This window comes from Prionailurus viverrinus, chromosome B1 (assembly GCF_022837055.1).
Source record: "Prionailurus viverrinus isolate Anna chromosome B1, UM_Priviv_1.0, whole genome shotgun sequence".
NCBI lineage: Eukaryota > Metazoa > Chordata > Mammalia > Carnivora > Felidae > Prionailurus > Prionailurus viverrinus.
In genome coordinates, this window is record NC_062564.1 from 172808628 (window position 1) to 172824905 (window position 16278).

The window sequence follows — 16278 nt, forward strand, 5'->3', positions numbered from 1 at the left end:
CTTGTACAAAATAAATACTCTATGGATATTTGCTGAGTGAAAGAATGAGTGAGCATTACTTTGTAACACAGCATATGGCAAATCAAAGAAAATCTGTCTCGGGATTTTTTCTTCCTCTACATAATAGCTAATAAATACTTGTTTTCATTCCCAATTAAACTTAGAATAGCATTGTTGCAAGAACTTTAGTGAAAGAAAGTAGGACCAACATATGCTGGAACTCCTGTGCTTTTCAATTTTGAATCTGGTAGAAACTGGATAGTGGGTAATATTGCTATTATCGAAAGTAAATAAGTATCAATGAGCTTATCTTTATAAAGGATTGCTTTACCGTACTCAACAAGAACTGCAAACCCTGTGACTTTGGGAAAATTGCTTTAAGCCCTCTAAAACCCAGTTCTCTCATCTCTCAAATGCATTCATTATACCTACTTTTTGATTAATTAATAAAAGCATGTAAAAGTAAAAGCCCAATAGACAGTAGTTATTATTACTTTACAGATATTAGTGGACTCAATCAGGAAGAAGAATAATTTTTTTGCAGTTATTTATCTGTAAGAGGCAGGTATAAAGTGCTGTTTAAAAAAAAATGTTTAATGAGGAAATAAATACCCTGAGGGAATGAATAGAATACTAAGAACATCTACCAAGAGGAGATAACATTGGAGAATTGAACTTTGCTAAGAGACTAGATCTTAAGTTTTCTAGATACATATGCACCCACAAGATAACCGTGTAAGGTAGCAGATGTGTTAATCATTTCACAATATATATTAAGTTATCTTGTACACATAAGTATATATAATTGTATTTATTATACATCAGGAAGGGGGGAGGGGCAGAACGAAGAGGAGAAAAAAGTCAACCTACTGAAAAACCAAACAATACAAAAAATAAGCAAGCAAACAACAAAAACAAGCAAACTAAAACAAGAACAAATAAGGAGAATGGATGGCATTCCAGGCTGAGTGAAAACTTCATGAAAAACCAAACCTATGTTTCAGAAAGTTCACAGCTCCCCACTATTTCTATTGGCTTTTCTCAAACTGTAAGAAAATATGTAAATGAAGGATAAATAAATTATACATTTCTTTTAAACTAGAAGGCTTCTCATTGTACTCTGTTTTTCCTTTGAATAAATTCTCATGAGCTTTTATTTTGACAATATGCATTATAAAGGAGAGGAATAGTATTATATAGTTCCAAACTTACTTGACCAAAAATCTTTATCCAAGGAGAGTATCTCAGGACCCAGGATTTTATATCACATTTGTGAAGAAACACTCATTTATATGTTTGAAGATAAAATCCCAACTCCTTAGCCCACGCTTCCAAATCCTGTCATTAACCCTACAGAAATGGACTTCAAATAGTCTGAAAGCCTAGAAACACTGAGGAATGCTCTTGAAAATTTTATCTTTATTTTACCGAATTTCTCCATAAATGGGTAGGCAGGCATGAGGCAGTCTCCAAACTTGACAGAGAAGGGTGGAGATGGGATTGGCAAAGAGAGCATTAAAAACAAAAGCAAACAAAAGCCCTAAGAGAACTAGAACTGCAGAATAGCAAGGATAACTTTCTCATGCCTGGGATAATCCTGAGGATATGATAGCAACCACAATTCTGTGCCTATGTGGAGGATTTTTACAGGAAGCCACACTTCAGTCCAGAAGCATATTATGGTAGCTCCAGCTCTATATAACTGTTAAAATTTCATATTGTTTACCAATAAGAAAACATAACATCCAGTAACCATTCCTGTTGACATCTGTCTGTCAAATACTCTCTCATCTGTAACAATCATACGCTTCCCCATATAACCTACTATCAATGATGTTGAGTGAGCACTGGCCAACAATCATTTATTTTCATTTATATTTGTCTTTACAAACCCAGCTCAAATTCCTTTTCTCCTGTAAAGTTCTCCAGTTACCCCAAACTTAATGAACTGCTTCTTCTATGCCCACAGCAAATCATATGTAGTCTCTTACCCAGTTGCAGTGGTGACTGTTTATTGTTGTATATCTTCACTAAGCTGTGAGCTCTCTTCCCCTAGGCAAAGAAATGTATCCCCAGTAACTAGAAAATGTTTAGCCATTGAAATGTAGTAGACCCTTTGTAGGGTACCTTCCTTGCTCACAATTTCCCCTTTAATTTTACTTACCCCAATTCCATAGAGTGTACTCCAGAATTTAAAAAAAAATGACTCCACCTCCCCAGCCACAGTGAATTAACCAAGAGTGGGTGTCTTTATCCAATTAGCCCTTCCTGGGAAATTTCAGAATTAGAACAAAGATGAAAAGCATCATTAGTAAAATCAAAAGACAGATGGTAAGCAAAAAATGCAATTCATATCAGAGACAAATGACTGATTTCTCTAATATACAAATACCTAGAAATGAGAAAAAGACCAATAATCCAATAGAAAAAAATAGGCAAAGCATACAAAAGATTACTCACAGAAAAAGAAAAATTACTCTTATATGTATGTGTGTTCCAGCTTTTATTGCAGCATTATTTGTAACAGCAAAAAATTGGGGAAAATCTAGATGTTTATCGATAGGAACTGGTGAAATATGTGATATCAAAATGTGGAATCATATGGCATTCTCTCAAGGCTGATACAGTACAGTTTCCAGAATAAATTGCTCATTAAAAATGTATATATGCTATACTGCCATTACTGAAAAAAAAAATGGAGAAGGAGAATACCTAGGTAGGTAGGTAGGTAGATGTATTTTATCACATATACATAAAATAGCTTTGGTAGGAGATGGGACAAAGCGGTATCACTGGTTGCCTTGGAGAAATGGAAATAGGTAACTAGAGGGAAAAGCCTGGAGAGAATTTTCACTGTACATTTTTGAACCAAAAGAATCTATTTACTATTTTTTTAAATATCATTTAAGTAAGAATAAAATATTCAGGATTCTAGAGAGATTCAGTTTCTCTGTTCAACTAAGCCTGTATGAGGTTAACTCAAGAGTTGGGGCAGCTATATTCTGCAAGAAGCCTGGGAAGCAAAGGAATCTGTCCTAGAAAGAATGAAGCAGACAAAGCGAAGACACATTGAGAGTTGGGAAGAAAATACTATCTGACTCTCAGTGATTTGGTTGTAGTCTTTCCCCAGGCTAGCTGCATCCCTCTCCTTGGTTTCTTTAAAACACTCCTATTGTTGTAAGAAACCTCCCCTCTTTCAGGCTAACTTAAGGTGTTTTCTTTTTTCTTTTTATTTTTTTTTTAATTTTTTAAATTTTTTTTTTTTAACGTTTATTTTTGAGACAGAGAGAGACAGAGCATGAACAGGGGAGGGGCAGAGAGAGAGGGAGACACAGAATCGGAAGCAGGCTCCAGGCTCTGAGCCATCAGCCCAGAGCCTGACGCGGGGCTCGAACTCACGGACCGCAAGATCGTGACCTGGCTGAAGTCAGACGCTTAACCGACTGCGCCACCCAGGCGCCCCTTAAGGTGTTTTCTAATAGTGGTGTCCAAGAGAGTTTATTTTAGTAGGTTTTTGTAAATGCTTGTTAAAATGAAATGTGAGTCCTTCTAATGAAATCCATTTCAGTTCTCAAAATGTGATTGTACTATTTAAAAATTTAAAAAACAAAATTAAAAAAACTCACTTTTTTCAAGCTGAGAGAGGGCAAGGTCAACAGACATTCTAAAATATTCACCCTAAGCAAAAGTAGTATTTGCTGATGGAAAATATAAACTGGGCCTAGGGCCAAGTAGCACCTTCCACCTAATACACCTTCCTTTCAGATCCTGCCCAAGACCTGAGACTTCTCAGTTAATGTTTGGTGAGGGCATGCCTGAAAGATGAATTCTTGAATTGTGCTAATTAGGATGGAGCTTGAGGATTGGAGGACCCGTTTGTCAGTTTGGTTTAAGCTGATTTGTATTTTGATAGGAAAAGCATTAGGGAACAGAGCAAAAAAAAGCTCTGCAAATCCCAGTGCAAAAAGCCCCTGGGTGGTTATTATTTGAGCATATTCAAATATAAATTTTCAAGACCTAGGACTAGTTAACACTTTGAGGCTAAAACTTTCTGAAGGCAGTGTCTATTTCTTTTTCCATGTTTTCAAATCCATAGATAATACTATTTATTTTATATCATCCTTCCCAGTATTGAAAAGATAGAAAGTACTTGGGAAATTCCTAGAAGGTCCAGAAAGGTATTTGGTTTTTTTTGTTTGTTTGTTTTTTGGTTTTTTAATGTTTATTTATTTTTGAGAGAGAGAGAGAGAGGGAGACACAGAATCTGAAGCAGGCTCCAGGCTCTGAACTGTCAGCGCAGAGCCTGATGTGGGGCTCAAACTCACAGACCGTGGGATCATGACCTGAGCTGAAGTCGGACACTTAATGGACTGAGTCACTCAGGCACCCCCAGAAAGGTATTTGTAAAGCAGCTCTTAAAACAACCTACAAATGAAGTTAAATATATTTTGTATGAGCCTGGTATTGTAATGGACATTCCAAGAATTATAGCATAAAAGCTGCATTTGCATTTATACACCTTTTATATAAGGTAAGTTTAAATAGGATGATGAAATTAGTCTGCTGTGAAATAAGTCAGAATAATTGCATTTAAACACTAAGGGGTAGAAGAGCACAATTTATTTCTATCATTGAAATCCCATTGAAAAATTAAATAACATTATGTAAATATCAGGAGCTATTCTTTTTTTAACCAATATTTCTTGAGAATTTAGGGATATTGCATAACTAAAAGACACAGTGCCTGACCTTAAGGAGACTGTGGCAATTTTCCTGAGATAAGACATATGCATACAAAGCATCATCATTGTCATCTTTACTAAGAGGAGTAGGATGGTGAAATGGAAAATAATATTGGCTTTTAAACAGGTATAGGGTTCACATTTTTAGTTCTGCCATGTCATTAATCTATGAGCTCTGTGAAGGCAATTAATTGCTCCTAGCCTCAATTTTCTCAATTATAAAGCAAGGATAAGGATGCTAACTTGAGAGAACCATGTAAGAATTACATAGGACAATGTAGATGAAACTATCTAAGGAAACGCATACATATCAGGTGCTTGATAAATATTAGTTTACTCTCTAACTGAACTGAAAGGATTATATGTGTTTTCGAACTCATTTTTATTCGTTTGTAAATAATAGCGCATTAGTTCTCATTGGTGAATTTTTAAATGAAGTTAGCTAAAAACTTCAATCATTTTGAGAATCAAAACTGCAACTGCTTTAAAATTAAAACTAAAAGAAATACACAGGGTTTTGTTGGTTTTTTTTTTAACGTTTATTTATTTTTGAGAGACAGAGACAGACTGTGAGTGGGGGAGGGGCAGAGATAGAGGGAGAAACAGAATCTGAAGCAGGCTCCAGGCTCTGAGCTGTCACCACAGAGCCCAATGTGGGGCTCAAACCCACGAACCGTGAGATCACAACCTAAGCGGAAATTGAATGCCCAACCAACTGGGCTACCTAGGCGCCCCCCAAAATAGACAGGGTTTTAATCAAGTAAACTAGGTAGGGGAAAAAACTAAGAATATAATTATTTTCATAGAAAAATGTTATTTATAATTCCAACTTGCTCTTTGAATATAATAATATCACCTAACATAAGTGCTTTTCAAATATGTAAAAATATTTACAAACCAAATATGCAGGTTTTGCTTTGTGTTCCCTACAGATGTAGGTGTTTCAAAATATGTCCTATATTGGACATTTGTTTATGATAGAGCATAGAAATTTCTCATTGTTTTGGTGGGTTGCTGGGGAAAAAAAAAAAAGTGTTCCAATAGGTGAAAGTCCTATACTCCGAAAACGTTGATGAAAGAAATTCAAGATGACACAAAGAAATGGAAAGACATTCCATGCTATGGATTGGAAGAGCAAATACTGTTAAAATGTCTATACTACACCAAGCAATCTATACATTTAATGTATTACCTATCAAAATACCAACAGCATTTTCACAGAACTAGAACAAACAATCCTAAAATGCGTATGGAATCACAACAGACCTGGAATGGCCAAAGTAATCTTAAAAAAGAAAAGCAAGGGGCGCCTGGGTGGCGCAGTCGGTTAAGCCTCCTACTTCAGCCAGGTCATGATCTCGCGGTCCGTGGGTTCGAGCCCCGCGTCAGGCTCTGGGCTGATGGCTCAGAGCCTGGAGCCTGTTTCCGATTCTGTGTCTCCCTCTCTCTCTGCCCCTCCCCCGTTCATGCTCTGTCTCTCTCTCTGTCCCAAAAATAAATAAAAAAAAGTTGAAAAAAATTAAAAAAAAAAAAAAAAAAAGAAAAGCAAAGCTGGAGGCATTGCAATTCCAAACTCTAAGTTATATTAGAAAGCTGTAGTAATCAAAACAGTATGGTACTAGCATAAAAATAGACACATTGATCAATGAAACAGAATAGAAACTTGAGAAATAAACCCACAACTATATGGTCAATTAATCTTTGACAAAGCAGGAAAGAATATCCAATGGGAAAAAGATGCTCTCTTCAACCAAATGGTGTTGGGAAAACCAGACAGCAACATGCAAAAGAATGAAACCAGACCACTTTCTTACACCAGACACAAATATAAATTCAAAATGGATTAAGGGCTTAAATGTGAGACCTGAAACCATAAAAGTCCTAGAAGAGAACACAGGCAATAACTTCTTTGACATCAGCCACAGCAACTTCTTTCAAGATATGTCTTTTGAGGCAAAGGAAACAAAGGTAAAAATAAACTATTGGGACTACATCAAAATAAAAAGCTTCTGCACAGCCAAGGAAACAGTCAACAAAACTAAAAGGCAACCTATGGAATGGGGGAAGATATTTGCAAATGACAGATCTGATAAAAGGCTAGTATCCAAAATATATAGAGAACTTTTAAGATTCAACACCCCAAAAAAACCTAACTAAAAAATTGGCAGAAGACATGAACAGATGTTTCTCCAAAGAAGATATCCAGATGGCCAAAAGACACATAAAAAGATGCTCATAATCACTGATCAATAGGGAAACGTAAATCAAAACTACAATGAGGTATACCTCACACCTGTCAAAATGGCTAAACTCAAAAACACAAGTAACAACAGGTGTTGGTGAGGATGTGGAGAAGGGAGAATCAATCCTCTTACACTGTTGGTGGAAATGCAAACTGATGCAGCCACCATCAAAACAATATAAACATTCCTCAAAAAGTTAAAAATGAAACTACTTTATGATCCAGCAATTACACTACAGAATATGTATCCAAAGAACACAAGAACATTAATTCTAAGGGATATATGCACTCCCTATGTTTATAGCAGCATTATATACCATAGCCAAGATATGGAAGCACCCCAAGTGTCCATCGATTGGTGAATGGGTAAAGAAGATGTACCATGTGTGTATATATATATACACATACACATATATACATATATGTATATGTATATGAATATATGTGTATATATACATACACACATTCAGCCGTAAAAAAGAATGAAATCTTACCATTTGCAACAACATGGATGGAGCTAAAGAGTATAATGCTAAACAAAATAAGTCAGTCATAAAAAAATGAATACTACATGATTGCACTCATATGTGGAATTTAATAAGCAATGCAAACAAGCAAAGGGGGAAACATAAGAGAGAAAGAGAAAGAAACAGACTCTTAATATTCTTTTTTTTAAGATTTAATTTTTAAATACTCTCTCCATCCAATGTGTGACTCCAGCTTAAAACCCCAAGATCGAGAGTCACATGTTCTACTGAGTGAGCCAACCAGGTACTCTTAATATTCTTCGTAGAGAACAATCTGATAGTTACCAGAGAGGAAAAGGGTGGAGGGATGTGTGAAATAGGCTATGGGGATTAAGGTGTTCATTTATCATGATAAGCACAGGGTGATGTAACTAATGGTTGAATTACTATATTGTACACCTGAAACTAATATAACATAGATGTTATATGTATGTTAACTAACTGGAATTAAAATAAAAACTTAAAAACAAAAGCAACAACAAAAACCTGTTCCAAAGCAGAAATCAATCATGATTTGTAGGATGATGTCAATGCATTTCCTCATTTTTCTTTTGGCTGATTCCAGAATATAGAAGGATTTGATCTGCATGGAATATAAAAGAGGAAAATTAAATAAGAATATTTTTGCAAAGTTGACTGGCATTGATCAGGGTAGCCCTACTCACTACACAAATTGTCCAGTCTTCATTTCAATTCACTAAATATATATTCCTTTGATGTATGTTGGGGTCCTGAGGGAACCTAGTGAATAGCCTCTCTCTTCTCTACCCAAACTGAGAGTAAAGAGCAAAAGTAAGTTAAATGAAGGGTCAGATATCACCTTGAACTGATGAGGGCTAACTGGAGGATGTAGCTCATGAGAACCAAACTGACCTGTCACCTAAACCCCAGAATACATTGTGTCCTGCATGGGGCTATAGGCACTTCTGCCTTTTTGGGTACCCTCTTCCATTTAAAAAAAAAATGTGTTTAATTATATTTTACAACACTGATATAAATATATCAAAGTTATATTTTAAACATTTTCTTTGACCTTAAAGTTCATTTTTTTCCTTCTGATTTTAAATTAAACCATTAGGGACCTCTGAAAATATGCTAGACCCTAGACATTGCATCTTCTGTGTCCAATGGAGAAGATGGCCCTGGGCAACACACTGGACCAAGTAAGTCTTAAATCCTGAAAAAAGTGTGTGCTGAGAGCAGCCTTACTCAAGAAAAAGAGATGAGGCAAGATGCCTAGTCATTCTTCCCAAATTTACCAATTAGATGTTATTCATTCTTCCCTGGGATGGGTAAAGGGATAGTGAGAAGCTAGGAGTTATACCATCCTAGCTCAATCCACATAAAAGAAAATATCAGTAGAGAAAAAGCAACCTTCCCTTAGCAAGTCTGTCCTTACTACTGAAATGTTTGCTTTCAGTTATCATAATCTGATAATTCTGACCTTTCAGATTACGCATCTAGGGGTGCCTGGATGGCAGTCAGCTGAGCATCCGACTCTTGATTTCAGCTCAGTCACGATCCCAGGATTATGGGATCAAGTCCCGCATTGGGCTTCACACTGACCGTGGAGTCTGCTGAAGATCCTTTCTCCCTCCCTCTGCCCTTCTCCCCTGCTCACTCTCTCTCTCTTTCTCTCTCTCAAGTTAAAAAAAAAAAAAAAAATCACACATCTAACTCTTCTTGCTCCAGTTTCTTGTTTGCCAGAAACCTTTCTGATTATAACTATATGGCTTTCCATATAGATTTTCCTACAAAGTAAATATATCAAGCAGCTGATAAAACATGCAATCTGCTCTTTGGTTTCATTTATCATTGTAAATTAATAAATTAGCACTCTGATTTAATATTATTCTCACAATAAAATGGTTGGCATGAGAATCCATGGATTTGTTTAACTCATTCATTTAAGTGATTTGACCATGTTACCAAACCAGGGAAATTGAGATTCGAAATCTAAACCATTGATGGCTTAATCTAAGGTACTATAACCCCAGAGGACCTCACCTCAGCAATCTGCAAATTTTTGTTAGTTGCAATTCATCTTTCCCATTCTGTAACCACAACATCCCTCTGCCCTCTCAGTTTCTAATAATAGTCTACCCTCAAATTAGACGGGTAGTGGGGGGAAAAAAAGGAAGAAACACTCTGTAAATTTTTTCCACAACTGTTATTGCCTTCCAGTTCTATCCAATGTCAGGGAATTATAAATACATGACTTTTTTTCCATGGCTCATAATTAGGGAAGAATTAATCATTATCAGTTAGATCTGTGTAAAAAATCATATTCTTTGCCTTTATTTTTCTTTTTAATTTTTTTTAATGTTTGTTTATTTCTGAGAGAGAGAGACAGAGCACCAGCAGGAGAGGGGCAGAAAGAGAGGGAGACACAGAATCTGAAGCAGGCTTCAGGCTCCGAGCTGTCAGCACAGAGCCCGATGTGGGGCTTGAACCCACGAACTGTGAAATCATGACCTGAGCTAAAGTTGGAAGCTCAACCAACTGAGCCACCAAGGGGCCCCTCTTTGCCTTTATTTTTTTAAGTTTATTTATTTATTTTTAGAGATAGAGCATGCACACAAGTGGGGAAGGGCAGAGAGAGGGAGAGAGAGAGAATCCCTGGCAGGCTTTGCACTGTCAGCGCAGAGCCTGATGTGGGGCTCGAACTCACAAACCATGAGATCGTGAACAAAGCTGAAGTCAGATGCTTAACTGACTGAGCCACCTAAGCGCCCCAAAAATCATATTCTTTACAACAAATTATCCATTGGAAATTTTCATTTAGTCTTACCTACTTCCCTGGGCAGACAAGATGTCATCTTGGATCAAGATGAAGAGTAACTGGTAACACAACAAAGTTTATAATGGAACATGCCGATACTTATTCTTCATTAAATATATATGGAGAGCCAATGATGTGCCACTCAGTAAGCTTCTAACATAACTGGAGACCAGGAAGCATTATCTAGCTGTGTGCCCAGGAAGAAAAGGAAATAGATTTTGGTAAATATATATTAATTTCTGGCTCAACAACTGGGATTATTATCCCTAATTTCAGAGAAAATGGAGGCACAGAGAGAGTAAATCACTTTCCTAAGGTCATATCTAGAGATCATAGACCTAAATCCAAGCCTGTTCAGTTCAATAGACATTTGTTGCATCCCTACTCTCTGGCAGGCCCTATGGTGGACATTGAGGGTACAGCCCTGGTCTTTTCTTTAAAAACTCCATTAGTTTCCTGACATCAATTCAGTAAACCTACCTCCATGGCCACTCATGCTTTCTGCCAGCCCTCTTGGTTGCATAGGAGAGGCATAGCTCCTAATCAGGAGTGTTTTTACCCTATGATCTAGATGCCACCTTTCACCTTTATTCCTTTTTAAAAATATTTGTAATATGTTTTGTTTTTGTCTTTTGAGACAGACAGAGTGTGAACAGAGGAGGGATAGACAGAGAAGAAGACACAGAATCTGAAGCAGACTCTAGGCTGTGAGCTGTCAGCACAGAGCCGGACACGGGGTGGGGCTGGAACTCACAACTCTGAGATCGTGACCTGAGCCAAAGTTGGAAGCTTAACCACCTGAGCCACCCAGGCACCTCAATGTCTTTTTTAACTTTTTGTTCTGAAAAATAGTTTTAGGCTTACAGAAAAGTTATAAAAATAGTACTGAGTTCATGTATACCCCTCACCCAAGCTTCCTCTAAGATTAACAATTTGCATAACCATAGTTCAATGATCAAAAGCAGAAAGTTAGCATGCTATAATGCTATAGACATTATTGAGATTTTACTGGTTTTTGCCTTAATGTCTCTTTTTTATTGGCAGGCATTTTGCAGAATGTCTCTCAATTTGGTTTCTCTGATATTTTCTAATCATCAGATTGAAGTTATGCATTTTGGGCAAAAATACCATAGAAGTGATAGTGTATTCTCAAAGTATCATATCAGAGGGTAAATGATACCAATACATCTTACTGGTGGTATTAATCTTGTTCACTTAGTTATGCCAATATCTACCAGGTAGTAAAGTTACTTTTTTTTTCCTTTGTATTGATAAAAATCTCAAGGGAGTTACTTTGAGACTATGCAAAAATCCTGTTACTCCTCAAATTGTCACTTACTGATTCCACCATGCATCAGTGGATCTTGTCTGCAGCAATGATTTCTGTTGCATTTGCCTAATAGAGATTGTATATTTCCCTTATTCATTCTACACTTACTAAATGGAATTTTTCTGTGAGGAACAGTAATTCTTTCTCCCTAATTTATTTGCTTAATTATATCTATGTCAATATGGACTTACGGATATTCTATGGGTTATAATTCAATATTACTATTTTGTTTCTCAAATTGTTCAACTTTAGCCATCGGGAGTTCCTTCAGGCTAGTTTCTGTATGCTTTTGACCTGTCTACTTCCTTTTTTAAGCACTTCCTTATTTTCTCATACCACAAGATATTCCGGTCTCCTTGGAATCAACAATTTCTCTCAGGAGCCCCTGGTTCCCTTTATTAAGGGATGGCATTTAGGAACCAATCTGGGTGCTAGATGTGCTCATTGCTTCTAGGGTATCTTAGTGAACAGAGCTAAGGGATTACATGTATGTATATTAGTGCACATATGCACCACACATATTTATATTTATTTCTATCTGTGTGTGTGTGTGTGCATAACCATGAGTTTTTCTGACACCATTGATTTCAGATCACAAAGTTTGTTCTAGCCTTTTCTCTTCGTTTTTTTTTTTAATTTTATTTATTTATTTTGAAAGAGAGAGAGAGAGAGAGAGAGAGAGAGAGAGTGCATGCACACTCACACTCAAGAAAGGGGCAGAAAGAAAGGGAGAGAGAGAATCCCAAGCAGGTTCTGAGCTGTCAACACAGAGCCCAACACGGGGCTCGATCTAACAAACCATGAGCTCATGACCTGAGCCAAAATCAAGAGTGGGACACTTAACTGACTGAGCCACCTAGCACCCTTCTCTTCCTTTATTTGTAACTTTCTTTCTCCAACAATAAGAAACTTGGCACTCATTATCTACAATTATGTTAAATCCTAGTATACACATAAAGTAGAGAATGCTAACTCATACCAATGTGAGAAACAGATTTATTAAGCACAGTATTTGTGTAGGTTTTTTTGTCTTCAGTCTACAGTATCTAGTCCATACACTGTTCACTTGTATTTTTAGTATCTTTTTTTCCCAACTAACATCTTCATTTACTAAAGTGTAAGTAGATTTAATCCTTTTTTAAAGTTTTTATTTAAATTCCAGTTAGTTAACTTACAGTGTAATATTAGTTTCAAGCGTACACTATCACTCAGAATAGAAGGGGAAATAAAGAATTACCCAAACAAAAACTAAAGTTCATGACCACTAAACCAGTGCTACAAGAAATATTAAAGAGGACTCTTTGAATGGAAAGGAAAGCCCCAAAGTTACAAAGACAAGAAAGGAATGGAGAAAATCTCCAGAAACAATAACAAAACAAGTAATAAAATGGCACTAAATACATTTAATACCTTTTTAATGCCTTCTTATCAGCATTTAAAGACGTAAGCCCTCTCCCAAATGAAAACCACTGTTCTCTCACCCCACATCCATTGTTCACAGTCCCCAGGGCTGAAGGCAGTTGAGTAGTACTATATTCACCATCTCCATTTCCTCTGCTTGTATTCATTCTTGAACTCATTGCCCTCAGACTTCCATCTTCACTACTCCCCAGAAACCACTCTTACTAAGATCACTTCTTATCTCTGTATTCCTATAATCAGCAGACAAATTTTTGCTTGACCTCTCAAAAAAATATTTCACACTGTCCAGCTCTCTCGTCCCTTGACACCTAGGGCAGAGATTAGTTTTCCTGTTTCTTCTCTGGCTAATCCTATCTGTTCTTTTTATCCCTTAACTGGTGATGCTTCCCTAATTCTTTTCAGCACCCTCTTCCATTCTTACTGTCCAACTCCCTGAATAATATCAACATATCTGATGATTTTCGTTACCATCTGTATGAAGGACCCAAAATCTAGAACTGCAATTTAGCTATTTCCAGCAGATGCCAGAATCATATAACCAAATGCCATTTAGCCAATCTTCACTTGAATATCTCAGAGAAATTTCAGAGGTAACATGTTCAATTGTTAACCTGTCGTCAAACCTGATTCTCCTCAATAAGCCTATTTTCAAACACTTTTTAAAACTCTCTTTCCCTTCACTTAGTCTAAGACTTCAGGTATAAATGAATTAATCCTTTTTCATACTTAGTTTCATATTTCATTCAGTAATAATTCTGAAATGTGATACCTATTGCTGAAAACAACACACTTTCTAGTATTTAAATCATACTTGTCTAAAATCAAATAGAAATTTACTCTATAACACTTTCAGAGCAGGAAAACTTCTTTTTTTTTTTTGTAGCAATGAACTCCTTGCATACAAACATCATCTCCTGGCTTCTCTCAATAAAAAATAATTAAATATTTCTATGTTCCATTTACATTGCATTCATTTCAGTTCCAGAAGTTTGAAATGTATATATTTAAATTTTGTTTAAAGTACCAACTAATGAGGAAAATCCATATTTAGTGTTCCTTTAATTATACTTGCAATGTGTCCTGAAGTTTCCAAAGCCAAAGATTCCTGGGTTTCCTTCATGATTTTTCTGTATTATACCCTTTGCTCACCTACACACAATTAGCTATATTGCAAATGGAATATTCTTTCTAAAATGTAAATCTGATTAGGTCACTTTCCTATCAAAACTCTCTCTTTGTGCTTCAAAAGATACCATCAGGAAAATGAAAAAACAATCCACAGAAGAGAATTGTTTTGCAAATCATATATCTGATATGGGACCTGTAGCTAGAATGTATAAAGAACTATTGCAACTCAACATCAAAAAAAAAAAACCAAATAACCCAATTTTTAAAATGGGCAAAAGATGGGGCACCTGGGGGGCTCAGTGGGTTGAGTGTCTGACTCTTGATTTCTGCTCAGGTCATGATCTCAGGGTTGCCAGATTGAACCCCCTGCTGGGTGTGGAGCCTGCTTAAGGTTCTCTCACTGTCTCCCCCTCTGCCTCTCTCCCTTTCTCTCACACAAGCAAGCTCTCTCTCTCTCTCTCTCCCTTTCTCTCTCTCTCAAATAAAAATAAATAAATGAAAAAATTTTAAATATAAATAAATAAAAATTAAAATGGGCAAAGGATCTGAGCAGATACTTCTCCAAAGAAGATATACAAATGGCCAATAAGCACATGAAAAGATACTCAATGTTGTTAACCATCAAGGGAATTTTATTAACCATGTGCTGATGCTGAAGCACCAGTCCCTCCAGGGCTATCCAATAAATACTTAGATAGTAAAGGACTTGCCTGCATATGCCTTTCATATGCCAAACCAACCAACCTAGAGCCCATATCCCTAAACACTCCCTTATCACTCTTATACTCCAGGCTAGTATTTCCCTACCCCAATTACCCCAAGGCCAGGTACCAGACAACTGGAGCAGCCCCTTTACCCCAGGGCCTGTAGAAATTATTCAGCCTAGCCAATTCTAAACCTGCTTACCTGCCTTGCCTATTTCTTCCCACAGAAACCACAGTAAAAGCTCTGGCCCTCCCCTCTTTACCTAACTTGGTGCCTCCCCTTTGGCTTCCTCAGCCATGGCTTGGTGTACCCCTTCCTCTTGAAATCTGTGAGTATGACAGCTGTCTTTTCAATGGCAATCTGATCTGTTGGCCTTGCCATACTTGAATGATAACAAAACATACATTTTAAAACAGAAATGCAAATTAAAAATATAATGAGATGCCACATCACACCCACTAGGATAAGGGTTATCAAAAAGATGAATAACAAGTGTTAGCAAGGATGTGAAGAAATTGAAAACCCTCATTCATTGCTAGCAGAAATGTAAAATGTTGTACCTGATTGGAAAACAGTCTATAAATTTCCCAAAAAAAATATGTATATGGTTATCATATGACCCAACACTTACACTCTTAGGTATATGTCCAAGAAAAATGAAAACATGTACACACAAAATCTTGTATGTGAATGTTTATAGCAACATTATTCGTAATAGTCAAAAAGTAGGAACAGTCCTAATGTCTATCAACTGATAGATAAAATGTGATATATCCATGCAATGGAGTATTATTCAGCCATAAAAAGGAATGAAGTATTGACACATGTTGCAACATGGATGAAACTTGAAATCATGGTAAGCGAAAGAAGCCAGTCACAAAGGACCACATAATGTACGATTCCATTTATGTGAAGGGCCCAGAATAGGCAAATCTATAGAGACAAAAAGTAGATTAGCTGTTGCCTAGGAACAGGTGGGATGAGGGATAACAACTAAGGAGTACAGGTTTCTTTTGGGAGTAACAAAAATGTTCTAAAATTGATTTTGATGATAGATGCACAATTCTGTGAATATACTAAAAGCCATTGGATTAAACATTTTCAATGGATGAATTATATGGTTCATGAATTATATCTCAATAAAGCTATTTTAAAAAAACAAACTATGGGGCGCCTGGGTGGCTCGGTCGGTTAAGCGTCCGACTTCGGCTCAGGTCATGATCTCACGGTCCGTGAGTTCGAGCCCCGCGTCGGGCTCCGGGCTGACTGCTCAGAGCCTGGAGCCTGTTTCCGATTCTGTGTCTCCCTCTCTCTCTGCCCCTCCCCTGTTCATGCTCTGTCTCTCTCTGTCTCAAAAATAAACGTTAAAAAAAAAAAAAAAAGAAAAAAAACTAAAACTC

At 36.7% G+C, this 16278-nt stretch overlaps 1 long non-coding RNA gene across 2 annotated transcripts in view; it reads right to left on the minus strand.

Moving 5' to 3' along the window:
* Window positions 1–950: 950 nt before the first annotated feature.
* LOC125163313 (uncharacterized) overlaps window positions 951–16278 on the minus strand; it is a 35725-nt gene continuing 20397 nt past the window's right edge. The window contains exons 2-4 of one of the 2 annotated variants that reach the window (XR_007151396.1): window positions 10303–10480; window positions 7998–8094; window positions 951–2268 (exon numbers count right to left, since the gene is read on the minus strand). This is a non-coding gene — a long non-coding RNA (uncharacterized LOC125163313). Of the gene's footprint in view, window positions 2269–7709; window positions 8095–10302; window positions 10481–16278 lie in introns of those variants that run through there. The other variant, XR_007151397.1, reaches the window with a different exon arrangement.